The sequence below is a fragment of the Pinus tabuliformis genome, chromosome 4_2 (genome assembly GCF_031772625.1).
Source record: "Pinus tabuliformis cultivar Carrire ecotype Pingquan chromosome 4_2, CPIR1, whole genome shotgun sequence".
NCBI lineage: Eukaryota > Viridiplantae > Streptophyta > Pinopsida > Pinales > Pinaceae > Pinus > Pinus tabuliformis.
Genome location: NC_142304.1, coordinates 678,969,426 through 678,981,196, shown reverse-complemented (window position 1 = coordinate 678,981,196; position 11,771 = coordinate 678,969,426). Strand labels below are relative to the sequence as shown.

At 39.7% G+C, this 11,771-nt stretch overlaps 2 pseudogenes; both read left to right on the top strand.

Moving 5' to 3' along the window:
- Window positions 1–392: 392 nt before the first annotated feature.
- Window positions 393–1,908, top strand: LOC149171254 (subtilisin-like protease SBT2.3 pseudogene; annotated as a pseudogene).
- Window positions 1,909–2,819: 911 nt separating this feature from the next.
- Window positions 2,820–4,079, top strand: LOC149171253 (uncharacterized; annotated as a pseudogene).
- Window positions 4,080–11,771: the final 7,692 nt, after the last annotated feature.

Genomic DNA, 11,771 nt, shown 5'->3' with positions numbered 1-11,771 from the left:
TGAAACTATGAATGGCCTCCATAAACAAAGAAAGACCCATCACTTGCAAATACAGAAATGGAGGGAGAATTTAGTGAAAATGATCATGTGGTTCAGATCGGGAAAAGAAAATAAGGAGTATGCACTCAAAAATAAGTGCGGAGACAAATGAATCTCGAGTAAAATTAGTGATTAGAGGTAAACTGGGCAAAAAATGTGCTGGAGTTTGCCGGCGCAGCGCATAGGCTGAGTGGTGCGATGCATTGGGCACGCGCGGCGCATTGGGTGCTCCTCCACAGTGTAAATTAACACTGGCGCGACGCACTAGGAGTGCGTGCGGTGCACAGAGCCCTAAGGATGAAATTCATCATTGATTCATCAAAAACTCAATTTGTTTCAGCTCAATTCTTCTCATGGCAGCTCAAGATGGGGTTGATATATTGTCTCCGTCAATCATACCTAATAGGCCACCTTCTGGGATTGCGACTTTCTTTAACCCAATAGACATGAGTTTGTTGTCCACTGTGAAAGTTGGAATATTTGGCGTTCAAGCTACAGGAAATGATGGACCTTCTCTAAAGAGTATTTTGTCCTTCAGCCCATGGATATTCACAGTGGGAGCTGTTTCCGATGATCGTAGTTATAATAATTCTATAGTTCTTGGCAACAATCTCACAATCTCAGGAGTTGGACATGCTCCTGGAACAGATGATGATGATATGTACAGTCTAGTTGCTGCAACTCATGCCGAAAATAATGGAATTGATGATATGTATGCCAATGAATGCCAAGATCCCAGTGAATTGGAACAACATCTAGTTGAAGGAAACATCTTGATCTGTAGCTACACAATAAGGTTTTCCCTTGGTCTACCTTATGTGAGACAAGCAGTTATGACTGCTAACAATTTGAGTGCAGTGGGCATCATCTTCTACATAGACCCTTTTGTGGTTGGGTTTCTGTTCAATCGAGTCCCTTTGACAATGTCGGGATTGATCATTTCCTCTTTAGATGATTCTAAGACTTTTCTGAAATACTACAGTGACTCCATAACTAGAGATGAATTTAACAACATTGTTAATTTTGGAGGAGTTGCCACAGTCCCTGGAGGATTGAAAGCAGATTACAGCAAGAAAGCACCCAAAGTCATGTATTATTCTTCAAGGGGGCCCAATCCACACGACAATCTTTTAGATGCAACAGATATACTGAAACCAAATATAATAACTCCTGGTAATCTCATCTGGGCTGCTTGAAACTCTCTTGGCACAGATTCAGCTGAATTTGAAGGCGAGAATTTTGCAATGTTTTCGGGAACAAGCATGGTAGCACCTCATACAGCGGGAATGGCAGCTCTAATGAAACAAAAATACCCCAAATTTAAACTAGCAGCCATTGCTTCTGTACTATCCCCCACTGCATCACTCAATGACAATCAAGGGTTACTAATTATGGCACAGCACTCCTACAGCAATCCAGATGTCGATGCAATTTCGACCACACCTTTTGACATGGGAAGTGGATTTGTGAATCCAACTGCTGCCTTGGATCCCAGACTCATCTTCAATGCAGGTTATGAATATTATATTGCGTTCTTATGTACCATAAATGGATATGCACCTCTTCTTCTCAAATACACCGGTGCTGTATGTAGTTCAAACGTTGGAATTAGTTATGACCTTAACGTTCCTTCAATCACAGTAGCTAGTTTGATCAATTCTCGTACCTTTAGAGGAGCTTCCTGAATATAGCAGGAAATGAGAGTTACAAGGCTCTTTGGAGTGTGCCATTTGGTGTTTCTGTTTCTGTTCCACCCACATCATTTACAGTTTCACATTGAAGCTTACAGTATTCCTCAATGCCACCGGTAATAGTACTGCACCTAGCTTTGGAAGAATCCTTCTGCTTGGAAGTCATGGAACACCTTGAAACGGTTAGTCTGACTAAATTTGTGGTACCCAAATGGATATTTGGAGTTCATAACCTCATGGACCTGGAGTTACAATACGATGACTCTATGGCCAATGTTTATAAAGGACTGACACTTTAATGATATGATTGCGGATTTTCAAATAAAATAAGTATTATTGCAACTGGGACAGGTGTTGTTTTAGCCTGTGATTGAGATAAACTAGGCGTTTGCCATGGGCTGGTGTATTATTTTCAGAAAAATCCATTGCCTGCCCCAAACCAACTTTTCATTATTAGCATGATGCGGTGTTCTTGCGTGGGAGCGAATTTTGGTTTAAAGGCATCTATGAAGGACTCCATTTCAATCGCTAAATGGCCAGTTCTTAAAGGATGGTATTTTCAACAAGATCTATCTTTTTGTTTTTGTATGGTGGCATATATTATCTTCACAGGAAATCGGGTGCTTTGAATATGATATTTGAATGCATTTTGTTTGTGATGGCGAAACAATCACTCAATATCCTCATTTTCATTAAAAGTTATTCAAACGGCAAAAGGAAAATGAAACAGTCAAAGACAAAAATTCACCACGGCTTCAAATAAAAATCAAAATAATCTCATTCCTTCTGCTCCAAAAATGTTTTTCGAATTAAATGGAGCTGCAGTTGTACAGGTGGCTGCCAAATACTCAGGGGTGGGCACGTCTTCTCCTCCAGTTCACTGATAAGAGATTCCAGCTTGTCCACGACTTGACAATTGGCGTGGAGTTTGATGCTCGCATGTTTACCATTGATAACAAATCAAATAAAACTTGAAATTGGGGACACAGCTGGATAGGTGTCATTCCAAGGAGTAGTTGGAGCATTACAGAGGAGTAGCTGGAGCGTTACTGGTTTATGACATCACAAGGAGAGAAGTCCAATGATGCAATGGTTTCTGGGCCTAAGAAATTTGAGTTTCCCAAGCTGCCCAGATACATCGATACTCGTGTTGCTGATATTTATCCTGTTACCAAGCCTGGTGATAGGCTTAAAATACTTAGCTCTAGAAACAAGTTTAAGGATGCTCCTTTGCTTCATAAACAGATAAAAGAGACCAACCAAGGTTCCGCACCATTTGATGTGAAGCTTTCATCAAAATTTATTTAGAGAAGGAATGGAAATCACACTTCATCTGGTAATCCAGATACCCCCATAAATAGTGCATATACAAATAAGAACACTGAACTGAAGGATGAGTGTCAAAAATATAACAACTTTCATAATGTTGCTGAGCTCTCTTCGAGTTCTCCTACTTTGTCTTCAACAACGACTGTTGATATGGCCAAGGCATTTAAGGGATTAACAAATAATAAGGCCTCAGCTGTTGTCACTCAACCTCATGACCCTCCAGGTTTATTGAGAAATTTATGATCATCCTTGCATGCTAACAGTTTTGGACATGATTTTCAAATAGCTGGAGATAGAGTACCTTTGGATTTGACCCTGAAAGTTAATATGCACCTAATTTCTTCCTCTTCACTTAACTGGTGCCATATGTTGAATAATACTAGTAAGTACATGGGATAAAATAATTCATGTTTCGGTTTGATTGTTCACATGATAAAGTACATGCAAACTATAATTGTTTCTCACAGTTCTCCCAACAGAAGGAGATTTCCTTTTGGAAAGCGTTGCACTCATGGGTGTACCCATAATCTATGTTACCACCATCTCTTATTTCTACTATGGCATTATCTGTTGCTCGTGTCAATGTTGTAGAGAGTGAGTTCCTATCAAAATGACAATCAGCTTGGGTAGATTCATTTCGTTCCATCTATCACAGGTTTAGGAAAAAGACGTGATATCTTTTATTTTTGCATTCAACAAATTATAGTCATGTTTGTGGGAGGTAGTTTAAATGCGAAAATGGAGAATACATGTGCTGCATATCTCACAAGATCCACTCGTGGGCTTCGAGCTCTTCTAAAGAAGCATGATGTAAGCTTCTCTATGCCTCTCTGTAGCATGGAAGTGGAGCAAGCTACAACAGAGGATTTGCAGGAGCTAAACCACTTACTCTATGAGAAGTTAGAAGGTAAAATGAAGGGCACAGCTGTTGAGGATACAATAAAGCATCTATTTGAAGGACATCATATGAACTACACCGAGTGCATAAATGTGGATGATGAATCTACAAGGAAGGAATAATTTTACGATATAGAGCTTGATGTTAAAGGCTGTCGAGATGTCTATGCTTCATTTGATAAGTATATTGAAGTTGAAAAAACTTGATGGTGATAACAAATATCATGCCGAGCAGTATGGACGTCAGAAGGCAAGAAAAGGTGTTATTTTCCTTGGTTTTCCTCCCGTACTACAAATTCGGTTGAAGTGTTGAATATGATTTCATGAGAGACACAATGGTCAAGATAGATGATTGATATGAATTTCTACTTCACTTGACATAGACAGATACAATGGCAAATATCTCTCTCCAGATGCAGATAGAAGTGTGCGTAATTTATATATACTCTTCATAGTGTTTTGGTTCACAGTGGAGGTGTGCAGGGTGATCATTGTTACGCTTTCATTAGACAAGCTCTCTCAGACCAGTGACATAAGTAATTTCTGCAAAATAGAGACACGTGTTGAGCTTAGCAAACTGCAGTTGGGTGCGTTCATTAAAGGCAAATTTTAGTGGAAAACCGCTTTTATTGAAAAATTAGTTTTTGATTCAAAGGGCCACCGTAAGGTGAAAAGTCACCGCAGCAGAAAGATAGGAAACGATGGTCTATTTTTAACTACAGCTGCAATTCAAATCGTCCAAGCTCTAGATTCTGTCTTTTAATTAGACATCAACAAACAAAATGTAACGCTGCTCCTTTTTAGAGCAGACTTTTCCTATTCTCATGATTTTAGGTGAAACGGCCCCTATTCTCATCGATCTATTTTCCCATTCTTGAGTCTATTTCTTGTATGAAAATTTATGTGTAAAGGGTTCTGAGTTCTGAGAAAAGTGTGGGAAGAAAAAACCCAGCACTATCACTGTACAGTTTTGACAGAGAAATAATTAAATGGTGCAGCTTTGATTTATAAGATTCTTGCGGTATGAATTTTGGCATGTGTTTTTTCTTTCTGTTTCATATGTATCCTGTGGTTGTTTGTAGTTCATTCATGATCGTTTCCAGCTGAATACTTTTAAGTCAGAAAGGTAGAAATCAGTCATTGCTCTGCCTTGAGGAAGTGTTCAGTCTTTATGTGTTTTCTTCTACCTGGAAAGGATTGATATATTAATGCCCTTTTTAGCTTTCTTAAACAGTCTTTTCACCCCATTTAATTTCAATTCAATTGCTAAAATATCATGCTTATCTCGCCTTTCGAAATATCCTGTGCCTTTGGTTAAATCTCTTCTCATACTGTCCTTGTCCCATACAGCCCAACAACTTAGTCATTAAATCAAATATCGCTCATTCAAATTCATTTACTAGCCTAAAATCAGTTCCCATTTTAAGTCATCTCGCACCCTATTGCTCATTTCATCGAGATAGATCCGGAGAGAGCCCTCTCCTTTGCTCGTAGGGCTAAATAGGAGGCTGAGCTTGGTTTGATGTTGCATTGAACCTTGCCTTCCTTCAGCCTGAGGCAGATTCGAGCACTAACACTATGACCTCATGCATGATAACAACCAATACAATACTCCAGTATACTCATTTCCTCATGCAACTATCCATGTGCATAAGCAATGCCTGATCAACTAGACATACGCATAACCGCATGTAGTCGAGCATAAGAGATCAATTCTTGTAATCAACCTACAAGACTCATGCATGTAATCAAATAACCAAGAATGCAACCCATCATACAAGGATTTAATCAAGTTTCATATAATTGTATAACTATTCATATACCAATGACGATGCATTCCATAAAACTGACATCAAGTTCCTTGTGATAACCTTACTACTACCATGATCAATATGATGCAATGCAACAAGCACATGGAACTTAAGTGTAAGAACCACACACACAACTGACATGCATGCATGAACAACACCTTAACACATATCTGTAGCACTAGATATGACCCAAAGAGAGCGTGACCATGCTCCGATAGAAATCTGTAGAAACCCCTCCCAACTATACCCAAAGTAAGAATGCCAACTGAGGTAAACATGAGGAGATATGCTACTACATTAAGATTCGAACTGCTATGTCACCTTAAGGAGGTGGAATCAATGGAAAATCACATACACTCATCCAACATCATCCCAATATCCCTGAGGAGACAAGACTGCTACTCAGAGAGCCTGTCCCTGGGTTCCACTACTATTCTACAACACTTAAGCCATAGTTGCTCTCATGCTATAGGCAAGGGAGCAGCTAGCAACCTAAAGTCACTCTCACAGGTCTGTTTGCCAATGAATGTGGACCAAAATTACCATTTCTATGCCATCAACCCCGGAATTTAAGCCACTTTTCTAGCCCAGAATCCTGGCCTCTGCCAAAAACTTGTTGTATCTTCCAGAATCCTTTAAAAATATTATAAAAATGTTTATAAGTATCCCCTATCATTCCTCCTGTGTGTATGATAATAATGACGATCATGATGTCTATCAGAAGCAGAACTAGAGTAATACCATTGTCTATCACCCCTCCTATCAAGAGTGTCCAACATCCTGCCATCCCTAATAGTATCAAATCTATCTGACATATGTCTACTATGAGACCTACTGCAATATGCCCCTTTAGTTATGTCCTCATGTACATGGCTGATCCAAATAGCTCCGTATCGCTACAAATCTGAAAAACTCTGGAGTAATATTGGATTCACCTCCACTTGTTTCTCTTGTGCCCGTATGATTTTTCCATTCTCCATTTTTCTGCTCCTTGTTTCTTCGTTTAGGCTTCTCAATGTGTTTGCCAAGTCAGAACAGTGCCCCACACCATGATTCCCATCTGATGCATACAAATATTGTATGTAGTATACCACCTTGTCAGCTAAACCAAATCACCATAAATCAATGTACCTTAACATAACTCAGGGAGGATAGCTTATCTGCAAGATCATCAAATCAACATGATGCATGTACAACATAAGCATAATAACATATAGACATATATCAATAAGTGCATCAATACATAAACATCATACTAACTAGGGTCAAGTCATCAATGCAAGGTCATATCAATAATGCATGCTATGACCTCATGCATGACAACAACCAATACTTGGGTATACACACTGCCTCATGCAATTATACATCTGCATAATCAATGCCTAATCAACTACACATATGCATAACCTCATGTAGTCGAGCATAAGAGATCAATTCTTGTAATCAACCTACAAGACTGATGCATGTAATCAAATAACCAAGAATGCAACCCAACATACAAGGATGTAATTGAGTTGCCTATATTTTTATAACTAGCCATATACCCATGACGATGCATGCCATAAATCGACATCAATTCCCTCATGATAACCTCACTACTACCATGATCAATATGATGCAGTGATAAAATCACATGGAACGCAAGTCTAAGAGCTCCACACACAACTGACATGCATGCACGACCAACACATTGGCCCATATCTATAGCACTAAATATGACTCAAAGAGAGCGTAACCATGATCCGATACCAATCTATAACACCCCTTCCCAGGTCTACCCAAAGTAACCATTCCAATTGGATTAAACACGAGGAGAGATGCTACCACATTCAGATTTCACCCCCTATGTCACCTTAAGGAAGTGGAATCGACAGACCATCGCATACACTCATCCAACATCATCAACAAAACCCTTAGGAGGCAAGTCAACCACTCATATAGCCTGTAACTGGGTCCCACTGCTATTCTGTAGCTCTTTGGCCATAGCTTTTCTCATCCTATAGGAAAGGGAACACGTAGCAACCTAAAGTCACTTTGACAGGCCTGCCTATTAGCAACTTTGGACCAGAATTTCTAGTTATCTACTAGTGACGTCGAGATTTCAGCCACATTTCTAGCCCAGAATCTTGGTCAATGGTCCCTCCCCAAAACTTCTTGTAGCTTCTATAATTCATTAAAAACATTATAACAATGTTGATCAATTAAAAATCACCCTTAGGACTTGATCCAAATGGATCCAAGAAATGCTCTCTAAGTCTTGAAATCTTCTTAAAAATCATTTTGAAGGTCAAACCGATTGCATGAAAACGACCCTTGGAATGGCAGAAGACACTATCGGGAAGCAAAAAGACTGAGAAAACAACAGAAAAAGGCATATCAGCAATTTAAAGTAGTGTTGAATCAGAGCTGTCTTCTCTGGCCGATCAACGGTCCAGATCTAATCGGCGAATCACAATTGGCAATGATGGACAGCGAGTATTGCCGCAAACCACATGACACATGCGATGGCGATTAGAAAAGTTAATCTGATCCGTCAATCAAGCGCGTAGATCGACAGCCCATATTACATCGCAGGATCGATATCGGAGGTTGCAGGAGCACTTACAATGGCCAATGGATTATTTCGATGAGCGATTGCGATATCGTAATCGAAGTAGCCTAACGGAGCAGGGCTGATACAAGCATAACTCACGATCGCCGAACCCGATGGAAAAATAGGTGATTGCATATATTTTTTTAAGTCTGGTATCCGACATTTTATAGTGTTTTAATGTATTTTCATATTAAACAAAACATAAAGGGATAGAGCCATTGCAATAAGAGACAAAAACCAATAGGCGGACCCGATGGGAGAATAGGGTGCAATTATGAAAGTTTGAAGTCCATTTTGGTGGATTTTCATAGTTTTGAAAGGCATTTCTCTGTGTGACAGTCAGCGGCTGTTACAGGGATATCAACAACCTGATGCACTCATCTGTTAGGAAATAGGTGGCCACCTCCCCAAAAGGCATTATGCCATGCTTGCTAATGCTTAGCAGGGGGATTCGAGTGGATAGAGGGGCCGGGAGATGAAAGGCTAAGAAGGTGAAGGCGAACAGGCAACCCCGAATGGCTTTAAAGCCACAGGATGACAGGGAAAGAGATAGAGATAGAGTGCTGAGGTAGAACTACGATAGAAACCACGAGTGAGAGAGTCTGCGTACTCAGGAGGCTTGAGGGGTTCAAGCTGGAGCTCTTGTTGTTCTTATTTGGTGTTTAGGCTGAAGTTGAGCTCACACAGTTGTAAACTCTGCACTGGAAGACATAATAGAACAGCCACCACTGAGGCTAGACTGGGAGACATAGCCCAAGGGTTGGGTGAACTCCATATTAATTTCTCTATGTCATGAATATTGTCTGTTATGTTTTCTCCCTCACTACTTAACTACTTATATTTACTCCCAATCTAAATGACCCATTGCATAGGTAATATAAGCCGATTCATGCACATAAGTCTGCAAAACCTTAGCAATTGTTAAAGAATTCATATATGATATCAAGTGGTATCAAAGCTTTTGGTTTTGATTTGTTAAGGTTAGAAAATCTTTTGCTGGACTTGTTTTATGCTGGCCAGGTCGAAGCTCAAATTTGGGGAAGGAGAACTTGTCGAAGCTAACCCTGAATTTGGAAGAGTCCATCAACAGAGAAGCATGGAAGATGAGATTTCAATGGAGTCTGAATCGCAATTCATGGATAACTTTATGACCATGAAAGCCATGGTAGAAGAGATGTACCAAGAGTTCAAGAAAGGTTGAGGCGAAAGTACTTCAACCTCCAAACAAGATAAATACGCAGAAGAATCTTCCCTAGATGTCACGGGTGGCAAAGGGAAATGAGAAAGGCCTCCTCTATAAACACCTCCTTCTAGACTTGAAAATAAAAAGAAAAAAACATCTATGATTAAATCAGATGTTAAATTTGTTTTTCCTGTTTATGATGGAGATTTAAATGCAGAGAAGCTAGATAACTGGATTAGATATATTGATGTGTATTTCAGAGTGTAGAGCATTGATTCAGATAGGAGTAAAATTTAGCTGGATAGCCTACACCTTGGAGGAACTGCCTTGGTATGGTAGGAAGGCAGGACACAAGCTCACTTGAAGAAGCATGGCAAAATTATTTGTGTCTAGAGTGAATTTGTTTCTGCACTTAAAAAGCAAATCTATCCACTAGCTTATATGCAGTAAGCTACGATGACCTGGCAAACTCTTCACCAATTAAAATGGAAAAGTGTATAAAGCTAACCCAAGAATTTAGAAAAAGAGCTTTGATTCACAGTCATGTTGGGATGGGTTGGAGCCCGCAACCCCCAATGGGAAAGGCCATGAGCCCAGATCCTTCAAGTGCCCTTTCCCCATCTTCATTTCTCTTGTTTTTATGTAGGTCTACCAAACCATGCCCATGTCAAGCTCGCAGACCCCCTTGCATCTGGTTATATACATGTTGTAGTTCAGGTGCCTTTCCCCCTCTGCCTCAGACTTAGTGCTTTTACCTCTCAGTTCCCCAGCTAGGTCTCCACCTAGAGTTTATGGCCTTGCCATCACTCCGGCATGGATTCCAAGTAGCTCAGTATTCACATTGCGAGTCATGGGTAAAACTACATCCCAAGCCTCCTACGAGCTACTTTGCCCTACCCCCATCTATGATCAATTGACCCTCTTCCATTACCTTGTGATAGTCAAGCTTCCCCTATCCTTATTTGTTGAGTGTGAAGCTTCCCATCCTATGAACAAGAAATTTCTCCCCCAGAAGTCATGGGTTTCACCCATTTGACAGAACATATAAACACATAACAAGGCCATGGCAAGTAGTTTCCTGCCCCAATGCCACAAACAATTTCCTATCCCCCAAACAGAACCCCTTGCACCCTTTTAAACCCCAACAAGGCCATAATTATAGTTATGAGGTGGATCCAAACAACATACCTAAAGTCTACAGGTGTTTGTCAACAACCCTGGTTCTTCATGTTCTGATCTTCTCCTCTAGCCCTATGATACCACCCTTCTCCACAAGCTACTGCAATAAGACTGCACATCAAATTTCCTTGCCATTCTTTATACCCTACCTTGCCTCTATTCCCACCACCTTGCCCACCTCCATAGCATGCAATCATGCCAAGGGTTACCGCACCCCCTTCCATGGGAGAAGGACTGAAAATCTTAGAGGGAGATAGAAAGGGAAAAATGAAATGAATATTAACAATGTTGACTATGATTTATCAAGTTGATAGAGGAGATTCCAAGATTACCTAAGTCTATAGTCATCTTCCCATTTAATGTTTTCATGATAAAACTCAATGTTAAAAGCTTAATGAATGCGGGAGTCATAAGGTGATTAAAGAAGTGTTTGAAAATGGAAAATTTGGAAATGTGGTAGTAGTTTGTGTCTATTATGTGTTCTTTGAGATGAACATTGAACATTGAAATAAACTCACGACATGTATGACTTACCATACAAGAACGAACTTTAATAAGTTGATGTAGTCATAGGATTAGTCTTATCCTAGCATAATAATATAATTATTTGAGTGTTTTGTGAGGTTTAAATAAGGGTTTAATATTATTTTTGACTAAGAATTCGGAAATAAGGTTAATGTTTCCTTGGGTGTAAGGAAGCGAAATAAGAGCCTATGGAAGAGAGATATAGCTTTAGGGTTCATAGCCCCACACTAAGCTTTGTTGATTGATGAAATGGAGTGGCCATTGGACATTAGGCCTTCCATAAGGTGATTTTTTCTAATTGTATTTTATTTTTCATTACCAATCAAGATTCCACATGCACTTCTTTTCTCAAACCACATTTATCCACGTGGTCAAGATTAATATAACTATAGTAAGATCTAGGATAAATAAAAGTAGAAACAACTTGATCACAAAGCTTACCATCCATCTCAATGATCGATCGCTTATAATCTACCTACTTGTTGTCCATACCTCCATAAATCGGGGGAATGTTATGAATAACA